The sequence below is a fragment of the Coenobita brevimanus genome, chromosome 91 (genome assembly GCF_032717465.1).
Source record: "Coenobita brevimanus isolate Jiangsu-jjx chromosome 91, ASM3271746v2, whole genome shotgun sequence".
Taxonomy (NCBI): domain Eukaryota; kingdom Metazoa; phylum Arthropoda; class Malacostraca; order Decapoda; family Coenobitidae; genus Coenobita; species Coenobita brevimanus.
The window spans coordinates 15,210,784-15,226,730 of record NC_137044.1 but is presented as its reverse complement, the minus strand read 5'-3'; the positions used below and the strand labels follow the sequence as shown (position 1 = coordinate 15,226,730).

Genomic DNA, 15,947 nt, shown 5'->3' with positions numbered 1-15,947 from the left:
CTTCACTCCCGCTTAACCAAAATGAGATCCATCAATTTCACTCCCTTCTTCCTCGAGGCGGTCAGGATGGGTTCGAAATCTTTATAGAAAGCATCCATCTCTCTCTCTCTCTCTCTCTCTCTCTCTCTCTCTCTTCGTTGTTTAATTCCTCCTTCTGTACTGTGTGTGTGTGTGTGTGTGTGTGTGTGTGTGTGTGTGTGTGTGTGTGTGTGTGTGTGTGTGTGTGTGTGTGTGTGTGTGTGTGTGTGTGTGTGTGTGTGAGAGAGAGAGAGAGAGAGAGAGAGAGAGAGAGAGAGAGAGAGAGAGAGAGAGAGAGAGAGAGAGATGCACCATTTTCCCCACCAAACGAGCCCCAATCCATACCATTCCCATCTCACGAATGGTAATGAAGAAGCCTCGATAGAAATTCCAATCACTTCTCTGTAGCTGACGTGTGGGGGTGGATAAGAGATCGTTGCTGAGGAGAGAGAGAGAGAGAGAGAGAGAGAGAGAGAGACTGTCAGATTAGTGAAAGAGAAAATTAGTGTAACAGATTAAAGAAACACATTAAAGAAAGCAAGCACAGACCAAGCACAGAACGGCCAGCTCTAACACCCACTCTATTTCCGAAGTTGTTTACAAGAGAGGAGATAAAAAGAGAGGGCTGGAGCGAGCGAGAGCAACAAGCGAGCATCAACGAACCCCAGGCATGCGGATCAGTTTCTCTCTAAAAGGGGATCCGACGCTGTTTATTGAGGAGAATGCGTATCTGATTCCATCCACGCGTATTGCATTTCACCTGTGATTAAAGGGTTCTGGAATCTATAGCGCTGTAGTATTATGCAATCAGGTTTTTGTTTTTCTTATTTTTTTTATTTGCTCCTTTATGTGTATATTGAATTACCTTTAATATTTGTTTATTTTATTTGTATACTTATTTCGGTCTTAATTTGCTTATTTATGTATCTTTTCATCCTTATTTATCTATTACCTATTTATTTGGCTTATTTATTATTTACTTAATCAATCATGCTTCTTCCCCTCAGGCAGGTCGAGGTCGCAGAAACTACCCTGAAAAGTAACAAAACATCACAAAATGGAAAAAAAACACACACACAAACGTATCTACCACCACCACAACCGCCTTCAACAACAACAAAATCAGGAGGCAACACAAATACTAAAAACACAAGCACTACCACCACCACCACCACCACCACTATCACCACTACTATCACCACCACCACCACCATCACCACCACCACCACCATCCCCTCGAACACCATAACTAACAGGCAAAACAAAAAAATAAACATTCCAAGGAGTAATTTCCCTGCACCCACCATGTAATACCGGAATCAATGAGCGAGTATTTGCTAAGGCGAGAGAGAAACAGCCAGTCAAGGAAAAGGCAAAAACTGAGGGGAGAGAACTAGTTAATCATGAAAGGGGGAGAGTAAAGGGAAAGAAAACTAGCTACAAGAGAAAGGGGGAAAAACTAAGGGGAGAGAGAGAGAGTCATTCGAGAAAGGGGAGAATACGATAGGGAAAGAGAGATAGCCCTCTGAAGGGGGGGGATATAACTAAGGAAAAAGAGGACTGGCCAACAGAGGAAGGGATGTGTGTAATTCAAGGGACTTACAGTGCATAGCGATTTTTAGGTCGATAGAAGAGCCGATAGGAGGAGAGATAATCAACAGGGATGAAGAAAGGAGTGCGGTATTTGTGAGAAGAAACTCCCTCTCTCTCTCTCTCTCTCTCTCTCTCTCTCTCTCTCTCTCTCTCTCTCAACACATATCTAACTCTCAAGCTCTGTGTTCAAACTAGGAGACGAGATACGATGCATAAGCGAAAAGATACGAAATTAGTGAGGGTGGAAGGGGAGTGAAAGAGAGAAGGAAGGTTGAGTGAGAGATGAAACTGAGAGCGATAGTGAGGTGTGTGGGAAGAGAGGCTGGAAGTTGAGAAAGAGAAAAGTATATGATAAACAGGTAGTCAGACAGAGAGACAGAAAAATACATAGAAAGACAGGCAGACAGAGATAGACAAATAGAGACAGACAGATGCCGTAGATGCAAGGATATAGACAAAAACTGTAAAGACAGACAGACAGACAGACAGAGAATCTCCCTGTCACTCATCATGCAGTCTGTGACATGTGCTTCAAGGCATTTCTCCTGTTGTGTGTGTGTGTGTGTGTGTGTGTGTGTGTGTGTGTGTGTGTGTGTGTGTGTGTGTGTGTGTGTCCAGATGCATTCATGGGCATACCTGCCTAATTAAAGGTGAGTTATCGTATATTATGCGTCTTTCTCTCTTTGATGGACGTTCACGCACACTGCCACCTACACACACACACACACACACACACACACACACACACACATTCTCTCTCTCTCTCTCTCTCTCTCTCTCTCTCTCTCTCTCTCTCTCTCTCTCTCCGCGTGTACTCACACATGTAAATAATAAAGACACACTCGCAACGAAACAAGGCGTGAACACATGCATAGACATACTGTACATACTGTACACAAATACGTGCACACAAAAACATATGTACAACACACACATACACACACACACACACACACACACACACACACACACACACACACACACACACACACACACACACACACACACACACATCAAACAGGACACACAACAGAAGGACAAGACAAATACAAACACCCTCACACAAATTATATTACACAAACACAATTTCACACCCCCACGCACTTCCCCCTCTTCCCCCTCCATTCCTCCCTTCCGCCGTCTCTCTCTCTCTCTCTCTCTCTCTCTCTCTCTCTCTCTCTCTCTCTCTCGCCCTGAAAGCAAATCCAGGCCAGACCCTAAAAAACTGACCATAAAGCTGTAGAATAAACTCACACGGGGAGAGGCGGACATCATATGTTGAGAGAGAGAGAGAGAGAGAGAGAGAACTGAGTGATTTGCTGTGTGTGTGTGTGTGTGTGTGTGTGCGTGCGACGTTGTGTGCATAATGCGTATGTGCCAGCGAGATTGTGTGTGGGTGATAAATATGTGCAATATCTGCGTACGAGAATGGTGATGGGTGAGGGAAATGTGCCTGATAAAAAAATGTGTGTGTGTGTGTGTGTGTGTGTGTGTGTGTGTGTGTGTGTGTGTGTGTGTGTGTGTGAGAGAGAGAGAGAGAGAGAGAGAGAGAGAGAGAGAGAGAGAGAGAAATAGAAAGAGAGAGAGAGAGCACGGAAATGTAGGGAAAAGAGAAATAGACAAACTGAAGGCACGCAAAAATACATTGGAAAAAGAAACAGAGACAGAGATAGACGGGGACAGAGAAATACAAAGAAAAATGAAACGGAGATAGACAGGGAGGCGGAAATACATGGGAAAAAGAAAGACAGCCAAACAAATATTGTAACCTTCCGCTAGAATTTACAAATGCCACTCTGTACTGGCCTGTGTGCACGCGCGTTCGTGCGTGCGTATAAATAGCGTCAGAGAATATACCCTCAGCTTTTATGCATGGATTTTGTGTATGCACGTGTGCGTCTGCGTGCGCGCGCGAGTGTGTGTGTGTGTGTGTGTGTGTGTGTGTGTGTGTGTGTGTGTGTGTGTGTGTGTGTGTGTGTGTGTGTGTGTGTGTGTGTTGTGCAGATACTGTCACCCCAGTAACTCAGCGAGGGATAAGACCGGCTAGACTAAGCTAGTATATATAAGACTGTGCTACAGTCACGTAGGCTAGGTTGGGGTATTAGGGTAGGGTAAGGTAAGGAGAGGATAGGAGGGATAAGGTAGGATAGTATAGGTTAGGTTAGGTTAGGTTAGGGAGGATATGGTTGGGCAGGGTAGCCTAGGCAAGGGTGGGTTAGGCTAGGTAGCGTCCAGAAGTAGGCGGTGAGGGGGACATAGAGGGCCCTTTATCCCAGCAGGGGGACCTTCCTTCCTAAATGCGGGGACCAGCAAAAAGAATTTATGGATCTTTAACCGAATTCATGAAGGCGTTATGGAAATTTACGGAAGAGCTCAGATGAATGGTTATTGTGGTAGTGGTCGCCGGGGGGGGAGGGGGTGAAGGGGGAGCAGGAAAAAAAAGGGGGGGGGACGTGAAATTTTGAGTTAGGGAAGAGAGCGTGAGGCACTCCAGTCCTCCGCCAGCACTACTTTATGGGGCATAAATTTGGCCGCAGGTGTGGTGGTGGGCCGGGGAATACAGTAGCAGCTGACACTTCCACCACTACCACCACGACCACCACCACCACCACCACTCCCCCTGCCGCTACTGACACTCCTGACACCTCCACCATACTTTTACTGCTCCTGACGATGCTGACACTTCCACCACCCGTTGCTGGTGTTGACACTCCAAACACTTCCACCACCCCCTGCTGCTAACAATACCATCACCACTACCTGCCGCTGACACTTCCTCCATTTTTTCCTGCTAACGATGCTGACAAGTCCACCATCCTTTGCTGTTGCTAACACTCCTGACATTTCCAACATTCCCTTCTGCTGGTACGTTCACCATCTTTGCTTCTGGTGACTGTTGACACTATCACCACCACCACTCTGCTGTTGACACTGCCGATGTCCTTTATTAACCCCCCTACCATCACTCACTCTCTAACTGCTGACGGCCCACCTACTAGTGGCCCTAATTCTAAACATTCTTCCTCTTTTTGACACGCGGGTTGGTGCTGACACAATGTTGTCACATTTGCTGTAGCTGACACTCTTTGCTGACACTTCCACCTGTCGATATCATTTTCATCTACTGCTAATACTGCTAATACTTTTACTGTTCCTGACACTTCCTCCTACTGCTGGGACTCCCTGTTGCTGCTGACACTCATGGCTATTTTACCCCTGTTAACACTCTTACTATAACTCTTTTTCCTGGCACTCTTACCCTTCATTTGTTTGTCCCTATTTTGGTAACTTTCCCGTTTCTATCTAGCATCTAGTAGGTAACGCGGGATTATATATAATTTTTTTTTAATCCTCACTCTTCCACTACTTTTTTATTCCGCCTGAAAATCACCAACTCAACAACCACTTACCGTATCTTCCACTTAACCACTTATTGTACTTATCTATATTTATTTAGCTTATTCTTGTTATCTCCAAGCGTTATTATTCAACTTAGCGGAGACTTTTGGAGCCGAAGTAGACAGATAAAGCCTTAACAAACCCCTTCAGTACTACAGATCTTTCCAGGTTGAATAAAGCTCAACCAAAACCCAAATCAACCCCTTTATCTCAACGATCCCACCCTCCAAACCTAATCCAACTCCCTTTTCCCTTTACAAACCCACAACAACCCAACCTTTCTTCCAACCCAAAACAATCCCCCCACCCCATCCCAACCCTTTTACCACAATAATCTTTCCCAACCCACAAACTCCCACCCCTCCTCTCAGCCCAACCCAACCCCACAGCGCAAAGTTCCAAGCTTCCAATCCCAACCCAATCCCCTTCCCCAGCTACAAGCCCAGGCCAGCCCAACCCACCCACTCATATCACCTCGCTCGGGTTCACTCCTATTGTTCCTTATAATTAAAAAGTGTCTGGCGCTGCTCTGCTCTCGGCGTAAATGAAGTCCTAAATCTCTCACACGGGAGCACAGGCCGGAAATATACACACACGGCCGTAACTCCGCTTCCTAACGCCGTGTAACCGAGTCCTCCTGTATGCACGAGATTAATGTTCCTACCTCTCACGACACTAGGTGGGGGTTTTAACAGACCTCAAGTTCATTTTAATAAGGTTCACATTTAATCTACAACACATAACAGAGAGGAAAATGTTTCTTTATAATGAACACTCTAATTTGTACACTCTCACAAAGAAGTATCTGAAAGCTGTAAACACCATGAACTTTGAAATATATGACTAATGAATCTGAAAACAATTCTCCTAGTGTGTATTTTTTTCAGTGATGGTAACTGCCCCATACACAAGTGCACTATAAATCAAAGTAATGGCTTCAAAATGCGTCACTCCACAATCAGGCATAACTATTCCGAGATGACAAGCTATATTCTGCTCATTTTCGCATCCATCGTGCCCAGGTGTTTGGGGATTTTTTTTCTTGTGTTTTTTTCACTTGCTCTCTTTTGTGAGGGTGTACAATAAAACTGTTTCATCATATATCACCAGATTGTCTTTAACGATACAGTCTTAAAGAAATTAACTATATTTTACCCTGGATCCTAAGGGTACGATTTTTCCTCTGCCTGCTTATTCATACTCTGCCTAACGTCACACAATTTCACTCACCAAATGAAATCCACCTGAGACCCAAAGGCTACATCAGGGCACATCAATTTACGCGCCACCGTACTCGATAATTATTTCGAATTTTGCAAAAGGAATGAGTTTATGAGTCCCAGGCCAAAAGCGTGCGGTGGTGCACTCAGGCGCTGTGTGACTCCGCTTCATTAATTACAAGCAATGATTAAGTTCGAAGTCCTTGGTCATGTGGCAGACGTGAGCATTAATTTACCGACCTGTTGGAGCTGCAGTCATATACAAAAATCCTTTCCCTTTCTCTGTCTCTCTTTCATCGCTGGTTTCGAAGACGTTTGTGGATGATAATGGGTAAATTTGTCCACTACGTCACATTTAAACTTCAATAAATCCAACAGAGAGAAAGAGGTAGGGAACCCGAATGGACTTTTCTTTGCCTCTCCGTCTCCATTTTATCGCTTGATTCGTTGACGCTTAATGTAACGCTTTAACATGAGGACATAATATTATTCATCTGTAGGTGTGGATATGTATCTTTGTCCACTACGCCACATTTAAGTATCTGTAAATCCAACAATGAGAAAGACTTAAGGGTGGCGAACGGGCTTCTGCATTCGCCTGTACAGAGACCGAACATCGTATTTCTCCCGACAATTAACGCTTACAAAAGAATTAATCAAAACAGTACAGACCTCAGGACTAAAATAGCGCTCTGTACTTCAATAAGCCTTTCAGCATAGGCAACAATACCAGTTCATCATCAAAAGAGTTTATATTTTACTAAGCCAAATTAACTCGACAGAGAGCTTTACATAAATCATTCCTTCCTATTAAAAAAAAAAAAAATCAGGATACTCTCCTCTCCACCGACTGCCAGGATTTCGCTCTCATTAGAAATACAGTCTGAAGTTTGCATGTAATTAAAAAAAAAGTTCATTCATACAAAGAGAAATATTAATCGAGGCTTTTTTTTTTATTATTAACACGCCGCTGGGATTGTTTTCTGATGAATAAAACTTTCCGGGGGGAGTTTAATTAAATTACGAATTAAACTACACAAATATGTACATCAGGGACATAGTTTTCAGGTGTACATAGCCAATGCAAAAATTTCACTTCCACACGCATTACTTCCTACAGACACCCTTTCCCCTTTCGTACTTCGCTAACATGGATAAAAGTTTATTCTGGCTATCACTCCCCCTCTTTGGAGAAGTTCAAGTTCTGCAGTGAACCTAAAATGAATGAATACGGACAGACACAGCCAGACTCACGTATGTCTGTTCCCAAAAAGTCCTTAGGTAAGACTGTAGCACATTTATCCAAGTGTCACATCAGTGTCAAAGAAGTGGCCAAGTGTCACACCTACAGCGAAGAAGCAACCAAGTCCGTTTCCAATCAAGAGTAAACACGGTAGTCGCCAATTACCAACTGTGGGCCAGAGTTCGAGATATGGGAGGATTAAGAACTTGCTACATTTATTTTCAAGTCGGAGAGATTATTTGCAGTCTTCAATTACCCTTTCACAACACGAGGCGTCCAGGAGAGGGATGCCTTCATGAGGTGACACCGACTTAACCGAGCGGCTCCTCTACCTGGTAAAAAAAACATTCCTTAACTCCCTTCCTACGTCATAAAAGGATGGTGGACTGCCAGACAAAGGCAGTCTATTGAGTTCACGTTTCAGATGAAGCTGGGGTTGTAAATAGTACTACTCGAGTTTTACTAAAAGCTGAATAAAACTGTACTAAATAACAATAATAATAATAAAAAAGGAATCTGGCTGGCAGCGTTGACATTACAGAAAAACCTCCCACCACCTCTTTAAAAGACGGTCCATTTCAACCCTAGCCACCTACCGCTAGACTATCAGGCGACTAAACAAAAGGACTAAACATACTAACAGAAGGACCCCTGGCTATCCGGGCTACTTCCCCTTCTAACTCTAAGCCGTAACTCCGCATTAGACTACGCTGTATCCCTGAGGAGACACTAGGCTAGGGGAAAACAAAGATCCATGAGTCGGGGAGATCTCTTTCAACTCTCTCTCTCTCTTTCTCTCTCTCTCTCTCTCTCTCTCTCTCGTGTGTGTGTGTGTGTGTGTGTGTGTGTGTGTGTGTGTGTGTGTGTGTGTGTGTGTGTGTGTGTGTGTGTGTGTGTGTGTGTGTGTGTGTGTGTGTGTGTGTGTGAGAGAGAGAGAGAGAGAGAGAGAGAGAGAGAGTGAGGGAGAGGGAGAGAGAGATGGGGCTGTCTGATCCAGATGGTGAAATATGTGCCAGAGAAAGATAAAGGCAAGATATATAGACACCCATATAAGCATATATCACACACCAAGACACCATAGGGGACATTACACACACACACACACACACACACACACACACAGGGGAGGCTCGCTTACATTAGTTCACCAGTTAAAGATAAGTTAACTCCCTCGTAGGCTTTGATCTATGGCGTATGAAATCTGGAACTACAAGACTAAAAATAAATAAATAAATGAATAAAAAAAACTCCAGCTATGTTTTTGGAATCTGAATAAATATATCAATAGCACACTACCTAACCTTCACCCCAGGGAAAACTCCTACAAGAAAAACACACATTTTTACACGAATTTTATCTCTGGAGGGAAGAGTTCCGAGAATTCTGAGAAAGAGAGAGAGAGAGAGAGAGAGAGAGAGAGAGTTAAAAACAACAGATGCATGACGGAAATAAAGTCTGGAAAAACTAGATTCTTTAACGGAAGTATATTTTTTCTGTAAATTTCCATGGACTCCAATAGATCCAGCACTGTTCCCTAGTCAACTGAAGCTCTTGAGGAAACTCGTGGAAAAAATAAAACTGATATTATTTTTCAGGAGAGGTTTGTTTTTCCTGCAAGCTTTTCTGAATTCTGACACACCAAAAACTGTTCCCAAGACGAGGAAATATGAACAGAAACCAACTATATTTCAAGTCTAGAGCTATTTCTGTTATTTTTCTTCCTTCATTTTTTTCCAAAGATGGTCTATACTCTTTGGAAAACTACTGAAAAAGAGCAGAACTAATACCTTTGGAGAGATTTCTTAATGTATGGGTTTTTCACGAATTTCTACAAAACTATCACTTAAACAAGCAAAATTTCTTGAAGAATTCCTACAAAAAATGTATGGAATGTATATTTCTCCGTAAATTTTCGGAAACTATTAGCAGGACAAGCACAATTACTGGGAAATATCATGAAGAAAAATAATTATCCAGGAATCTCTCACTCTCTCTCTCTCTCTCTCTCTCTCTCTCTCTCTCTCTCTCTCTCTCTCTCTCTCTCTCTCTCAATTTTCTTACATTCTGAGAGATGAAAACTGCTACTTATACAAGCTAAAGTGATGAAAAAAATATTCAAAAAATAATCGCAGCAAATTTTCCAATATAATTTTTTTAAACAACCAGAGGAGGTTAACTAGGCACTGCATTTTTCCTCCTCCTCATTCCCACCACCCCCGCATAAGATGCCTCCCTCCAAACGTCTCTCCCCCCCCTCTTCTTCCCCTCCAGTCTAATCTCTCCTCCTCCTTACCTTCTCTTCTTCCCTTTACTCCTAACCCCCTTACCCTCCTATTCCCAATTCCTGCTTCCTCCCTCTTCTCTATCTCCCTCAAGCCTTCCCCAACCTTTCCCCCTTCTATCTCTCCATCCTCCCCCGCTTACTCCTACCTTTCCCCCTCCTAACCTCCCCCCTCTCTTCTACCTTTCGCTCCTCATCTCATCCCCCTCATTCTACCCACTCTTACCTTTCCTCTCTTCTACCTTATCCCCTCATGCTTCTCCCTCCTCCCCTGCTCTCCTTGTCTCCGCCTTTTATCCCTCCTTTCCTACCTTTCCTTCCTCTCCTTTTCCCCTACCTCCTACCTCCCTCCCTCCTCTCTGGCTCCTAGGTTGTGTCTCATCGGAGGGGAAACTTTTAATTAGGAAAATCTACCGGATCCGCTGAACGAGGAAATTGGGTTTTGCCGGCGCGCGGGAGGAAGGTTATTTAGGTTTTTAAAGTCTGCCATCCGATACGAGGGAAGCCCAAAGGTGAATAAGTAAAGTGGGGGATGCTTTATTTCTGAGGCGTCTCCTTTATTTACTGACTAATTAGGTATCAAAATGAACAACACTATCTTGGAATTACGTCTTCTTTGGCACGTGAATCATGAAGTTTTCGGTGCTTTATTCCTTGACCAACGCTTTCTTTATCGAACACCTGCTGATCTCTTTCCGACCAAAACCTGAGAGATGTACTTTATTTTGGTTTTCAATGTCTGCTCAAAATTGCTAATCCCTTATTTACTCTACTCTGACCTAAAACTGCCATCTCTCCATCTACAATGCCGAGCTGTAGCAATAATTTAACACTAGAATAGGGTGCTAGTCACAAAGAAGAGCTGTGGATAAGACCCCATAGCACTGTCTTTTTTCTGCCACTGAGCTGCGTGAAATAAGCTGCAAAACGATGAAAATTTGGGCCAAGTTAAAATGAATGAGCTATAGTTTTCTCAAGACATTCGTTGGGTAATTGAGAACAGGGAGGCCCAAGAATCAATAAGTATAAAGGGGATGCTTTATTAACCTCGAACATCTCCTTTGACTTCTTTATTTACAGAACAATTAATGGAAATAATGACCTCATAATTCTACTTAAAACTTAGAGGGTTAAACTTGCATTATTTGGATATTTTTATGATGTCTGGCATCCGATACAGGGAAGTCAGTCTCTCTCTCTCTCTCTCTCTCTCAAACTATCTATCTGTCCCTCTACTGAAAACTTAAGATGACCTTACTGAACTGACTGAAGGAGTTAGGAATGTTCAATAAAACCAGCTGTTACACTGGTACTCATTGTATTACTGAAAGAGTCAAATGTGGGATGAGCAATGACAACTTGTCCTCGGTTTATTTTTTCTCCTCGAAAACTTTGAAAATTTTCCTCACCATCCACTTTCCCCATCCTTCTGACTCTACTACCCTCACCCCCAATAGACTACCGAGTCATTCCCTTCCCGTCCCCTGTCTTCTCTTCCCCTCCCTCCCCTCCCCTTCCTTTCCACACAAACCAACCAACTTCCCTTATTTCAGAGCCAGAAAATGAAAAAGAAAATAAATAAATAAATAAATAAAAACATACAATCTACTCTTCGAAATGACGTCAAATGAACTGATGACATTGACCCAGAAGCTTTAAAGAGACACATGAAACCACTGGAGGCGTTTTAAGGAACACTAGCGTAAGGAACAGAAAGGCTGGTCAAGGTATATCCATCACACTGAAAGCTTTGGCGGTGTGGGGCTCTACCTGTCACATAAAAGCAAAAGCAATGTAAGGTATGGAAATGGTCGAGAAGGGGACAAACAGTGAGAGCTCTTGAATAACTTAGCCAATCATTACATCAATAAATCACTTCAGTAAATCAAAAAATAAAATACAATATACAACATGTGACAGAAAAGGTCAACAGTACCAAAAGAGTCCTCAAATTCTGTAGGAAGAAATCGAGCAAACGTTCTTCTTCTCTTGTCACAATATACTGCGACTCACCAATAAAACGTTTCATGAATAAACAGAGAAACGTTCCACTGGTAGACAAAAGCCGTTCCATGGACACAAAAGATTAAAATTATCACTCCTTATATTTGCATTACGTTTTAATACCTTCAAAACAGGAAACATATATATAAAAAAGGGAGAAAAAAGAAAAACTGTGGTATCTTACCTTTTAGCGCTCCCTCTTCCTCTCTCTCTCTCTCTCTCTCTCTCTCTCTCTCTCTTGAAACACCAATACTGATCCTGAAAGAAAATGGAAAGGTGAGTGGTCTAATTAACATCCAAAGTAGGTCATTAAGGGCATAAATAAGTAGGTAAATAAACACAAAAGAATCCTAGCTATGTCATCGTCATCATCATCATCATCATCATCATCATCCAGTTCCCCCACAAATGGGCTGAGATAAAACCATTCTCCAGCCACTTCAAGGCGCCCTCCCTCATGCATTCCTCCACTGTGTCCTTCCACCTCCTCCCGCCCCCCCCCTCTCTCTCTCTCTCTCTCTCTCTCTCTCTCTCTCTCACACACACACAGACACAGACAAGCACACAGACAAACACACATTGATTACAAGAACTTCTGCCAGACGACATCCCTCCTCGGCATGGGTCGTAAGACCTTTTGAGGTACTACTTGTCTCTATAACTCCTTGTCCCCCTACCCCCCCCTCTTTCTCTCCCAAAAACATCTAATCTCCCCCAGGTGGCAATGACAAAGCGCCTCCTTCGATCCTAATTCAATTTCCCACGCCCCTAATACCGTGACCCCCCCAACCCGCAGAACACTGTGGTGAAAATACATTAGTCTCCCATTAAAATCAATTGCCTATCCGTTTTCCCTTTTGCTGGCCCCTGGAGCGATTTATAGTTGTGCATTTCGGCGATATTCCATTCCGGCTTTAATGAAGTTTTGGGGCGAGATGGGAAGCGGGGGGGGGGGTGAGATTTCTGGGCATTGTATTATTTTCGCTTTTTTTTTTTTTTTTTTTATGCCAGTCATGTTGAGCCGGACTTGTTGCGTTTTATTCACGACCGAAGCTGATCAAGAATGAGAGATGCGACACTGTTCTAATCGTAAGCGTCACAGGAGACTTAGTACCATTCACAATATTTCCTATAGCCACGGTTTTTTACCTCTGTTTGGCGCTTAGTAGTGATCTGAAGATACACTTAAAATATTACACAATTCCTTCAGATATTCTAGAGTGCTTAGTGGACGAGTATTTTCTCTTTACCATCTCGTTTCCACATGAAATCAGATGCTTGCTTGAGGTTGATGGGATTGATAAAATAGAAAAACTGTGACAGAGCAACTACAGTAGACAACAACTACAACCATCAAAATCGTCCCTCCCGTTCTAAAACTAAATTTAAAATAGAAAAATAGACGAAGCACAGAGAAAAAGGCTTGTTTCGGAAATTCATTAAAAAACTTGGTCAAAAATGCCAAAAGGTATACATTGCATCGGTGTGATTCCCATACTCTCTCTCTCTCTCTCTCTCTCTCTCTCTCTCTCTCTCTCTCTCTCTCTCTCTCTCTCTCTCTCACTTTTTGTTCCTTTTTTCAATGGTACCGAGTTAATATCCTTTAATGACTGAGCTGGAGTGGAGGCATAACCCAATTCCCGTGTGCACCTGGGTACTCGTGTGTGTGTGTGTGTGTGTGTGTGTGTGTGTGTGTGTGTGTGTGTGTGTGTGTGTGTGTGTGTGTGTGTGTGTGTGTGTGTGTGTGTGTGTGTGTGTGTGTGTGTGGCACTATAATAACCCCCTTTTTAAATTTATTCTCGCTACCTACTGACAATTCACTTCAACTTCAGATTTTAAGAATCCATATCTATCCCTTCCACTTCGAAATCCACACCTAAAATAATAAAAATACTCGATATCGTAGTAGGAATGAGCGTTGCAGTGTGTGGCTGTGTGTTTCTTGTCCTTATGGTAGGTAGATTTAGAGGCGAGGGAGGAGAATTGAGAAATGAAATGATGAAACAATTCCCCATCCCATCTCTTTGACTGGATCTAGGGCTGGAATGCTGATGATGAACACGCACACACACACACACGCACAAACAAACAAACACACAAAAACACTTCAGCACTGCAATAATAACACCAAAACTTGCAGTGTGACGGTGGTGGTGGCGGCTGTCTTGTCCCTGTGCAACATAGATGAGAGGCCAGGGTGTGGCGAGGGACTGCAACGTGGTCCCATGGCGCGCCCTGGACATGGATATCAAGGCTTCTCACTGTCCCGGCTACAGTTCAGTTTTTACAGTATTGCGTTGCCTGAATCCACGTAGCACTTAGGGAGTTTTAATGACTCCTGTGCACTGATATAGATAAATAGATAGGCAGATTGACTGACTGATTGAGTGGTTAAATGATCGACTGAATGGCTCACTGACTGATAGATAGACAGACAGACAGACAAGCACACATAAGAAACAGGTAGATATATAGAGATAGTTACAGACAGACAGATAAGGGCACATAATTGTAGATATATAAACTGATACAGATATTTATGGAGAGAGAGAGATATGAGGGCAGATAATTCCTTATGACCAAAACAAGACAACCTCGCCATGCATTGTTCAATTCCAATAACTAGCTGATCAAATCCCTCACAAAGAAGGCCCCCAAACTGCCCTTTATAGTTTTCTCCCAGTTTTTATTTTCTCTATTCCCTCACTAGTCTACAGTATATTCGTAAAGGGCATTTGCAAACTCCTGAACTACCTGCTGATTTCTGTGGCATTTCAAACGCTTCTGTGTCATGGTGTATATCTGTGGGTTTTCTCTTTATGTAAACAGACAATACTATTTTTTTAGAATCTCCTCTTGATGAAGGGACTAATGAAGGCTGTATTCTCTGTCAGTCTCTGCCTCTCTGTCTGTCTGTCTGTCTATCTGTCCGTGTGTCTGTCTGCCTGCCTCTCTGTCTGTCTGTCTGTCTCTGTCTCTGTCTGTCTGTCCGTCTGTCTGTCTGTCTCTCTCTCTCTCTCTCTCTCTCTCTCTCTCTCTGTCAATTTATCTATCTACCTATCTACCTATGGTCCGTTCCCTTAGACCCAACAGTCCGTCTTACTTTCTATACACCTTTAATATATTACCATCAAAAGTCTGATTCTCCAGTTCGAGAAGTCTATCTAAGGCTGAATAAAATCCTCAGGAGATAAGAAAAACTAAATAAGATGTTGCTCTACAGAAAAGGCTCATTTTAGAGAAAACTGTAAAGTTACGAAGCTGTTTTGGAAGGAAGTAAAGAGGGTCTGAGAGGAAGGTGGGAGAGTCAGTAATGGTGCAAAAGGTACGAATAATATGTGTCTGTGCAACAAGTGTGCGTTGCTTTGGAGATGGAGAGGGCACTTCGGTATGTCACTATGCTCAGGGAGGGAGAAATGTGGGTTGAGAAAGTGAGGAGGGCTGAGGAGAGGAGGGAGGAAATGGAGCGTAAAAGATGGGGTATATATTTATTTATATATGCGTATGTATGTATGTTATTGGTCAAGCAGCATAGGTGATTCAGGCAATAGACCATGGCGTGTTTACTCGACAGTCACCTATCCTCTTTTACTTCATTTGATGGCCAAGTGTATTCAGATTGAGGGGTTGATTTGTCTAGTAACTAAGGAGACTCATTCCTAACTTATAACCAAGGCTCACTGATTTCTATGCGACCATGATACAGTACTGTATACACATGGTGGGAAAGGCCAAGTTCCTTCACATGAAAACAAACCGGCTACAACTGTAAAGAAAATGTGAAACGGTCTTAGAAGGAGGTGATGAAGGTGCTAGGGGGAGGGTGGGGGTATCAGGAGAAGGAGGATGGGAACAGGTGCACGTGTGTCTGCGGAAAAAGTGTGAGATCTATGAGAAGTGGAGAGAGCATTTCCGACACCTACGAAACCCAGGAAGTGAAATGCTGTACGTTTAATGGGTTGAGAAGAGGTGGAGCTGAGAGGGATGGGTGTGTGGCATGTACGGGAGTGGCGAAAGTGGAGGTAGGAGTGCTAGTGGAATGCTATAAAGAACGCAGAATGGGAGTAGCAGTAGAGTGCTAAAGGAAGCAGAAAGAAAGTGGCTGTAGAGGGCTAAAGGGAGCAGGATGTGAGTGGCAGTATAGTGTATGGGAAAAGAAGGCCAGTACGTTTTAAGGGAAAAAATAAAT

At 43.1% G+C, this 15,947-nt stretch overlaps 1 protein-coding gene across 1 annotated transcript in view; it reads left to right on the top strand.

Annotated features, from left to right (window-relative positions):
* Nucleotides 1–15,947, top strand: part of LOC145411973 (uncharacterized) — a 458,683-nt gene that overhangs the window by 220,575 nt on the left and 222,161 nt on the right. The gene's annotated exons all lie outside the window — the stretch shown is intronic.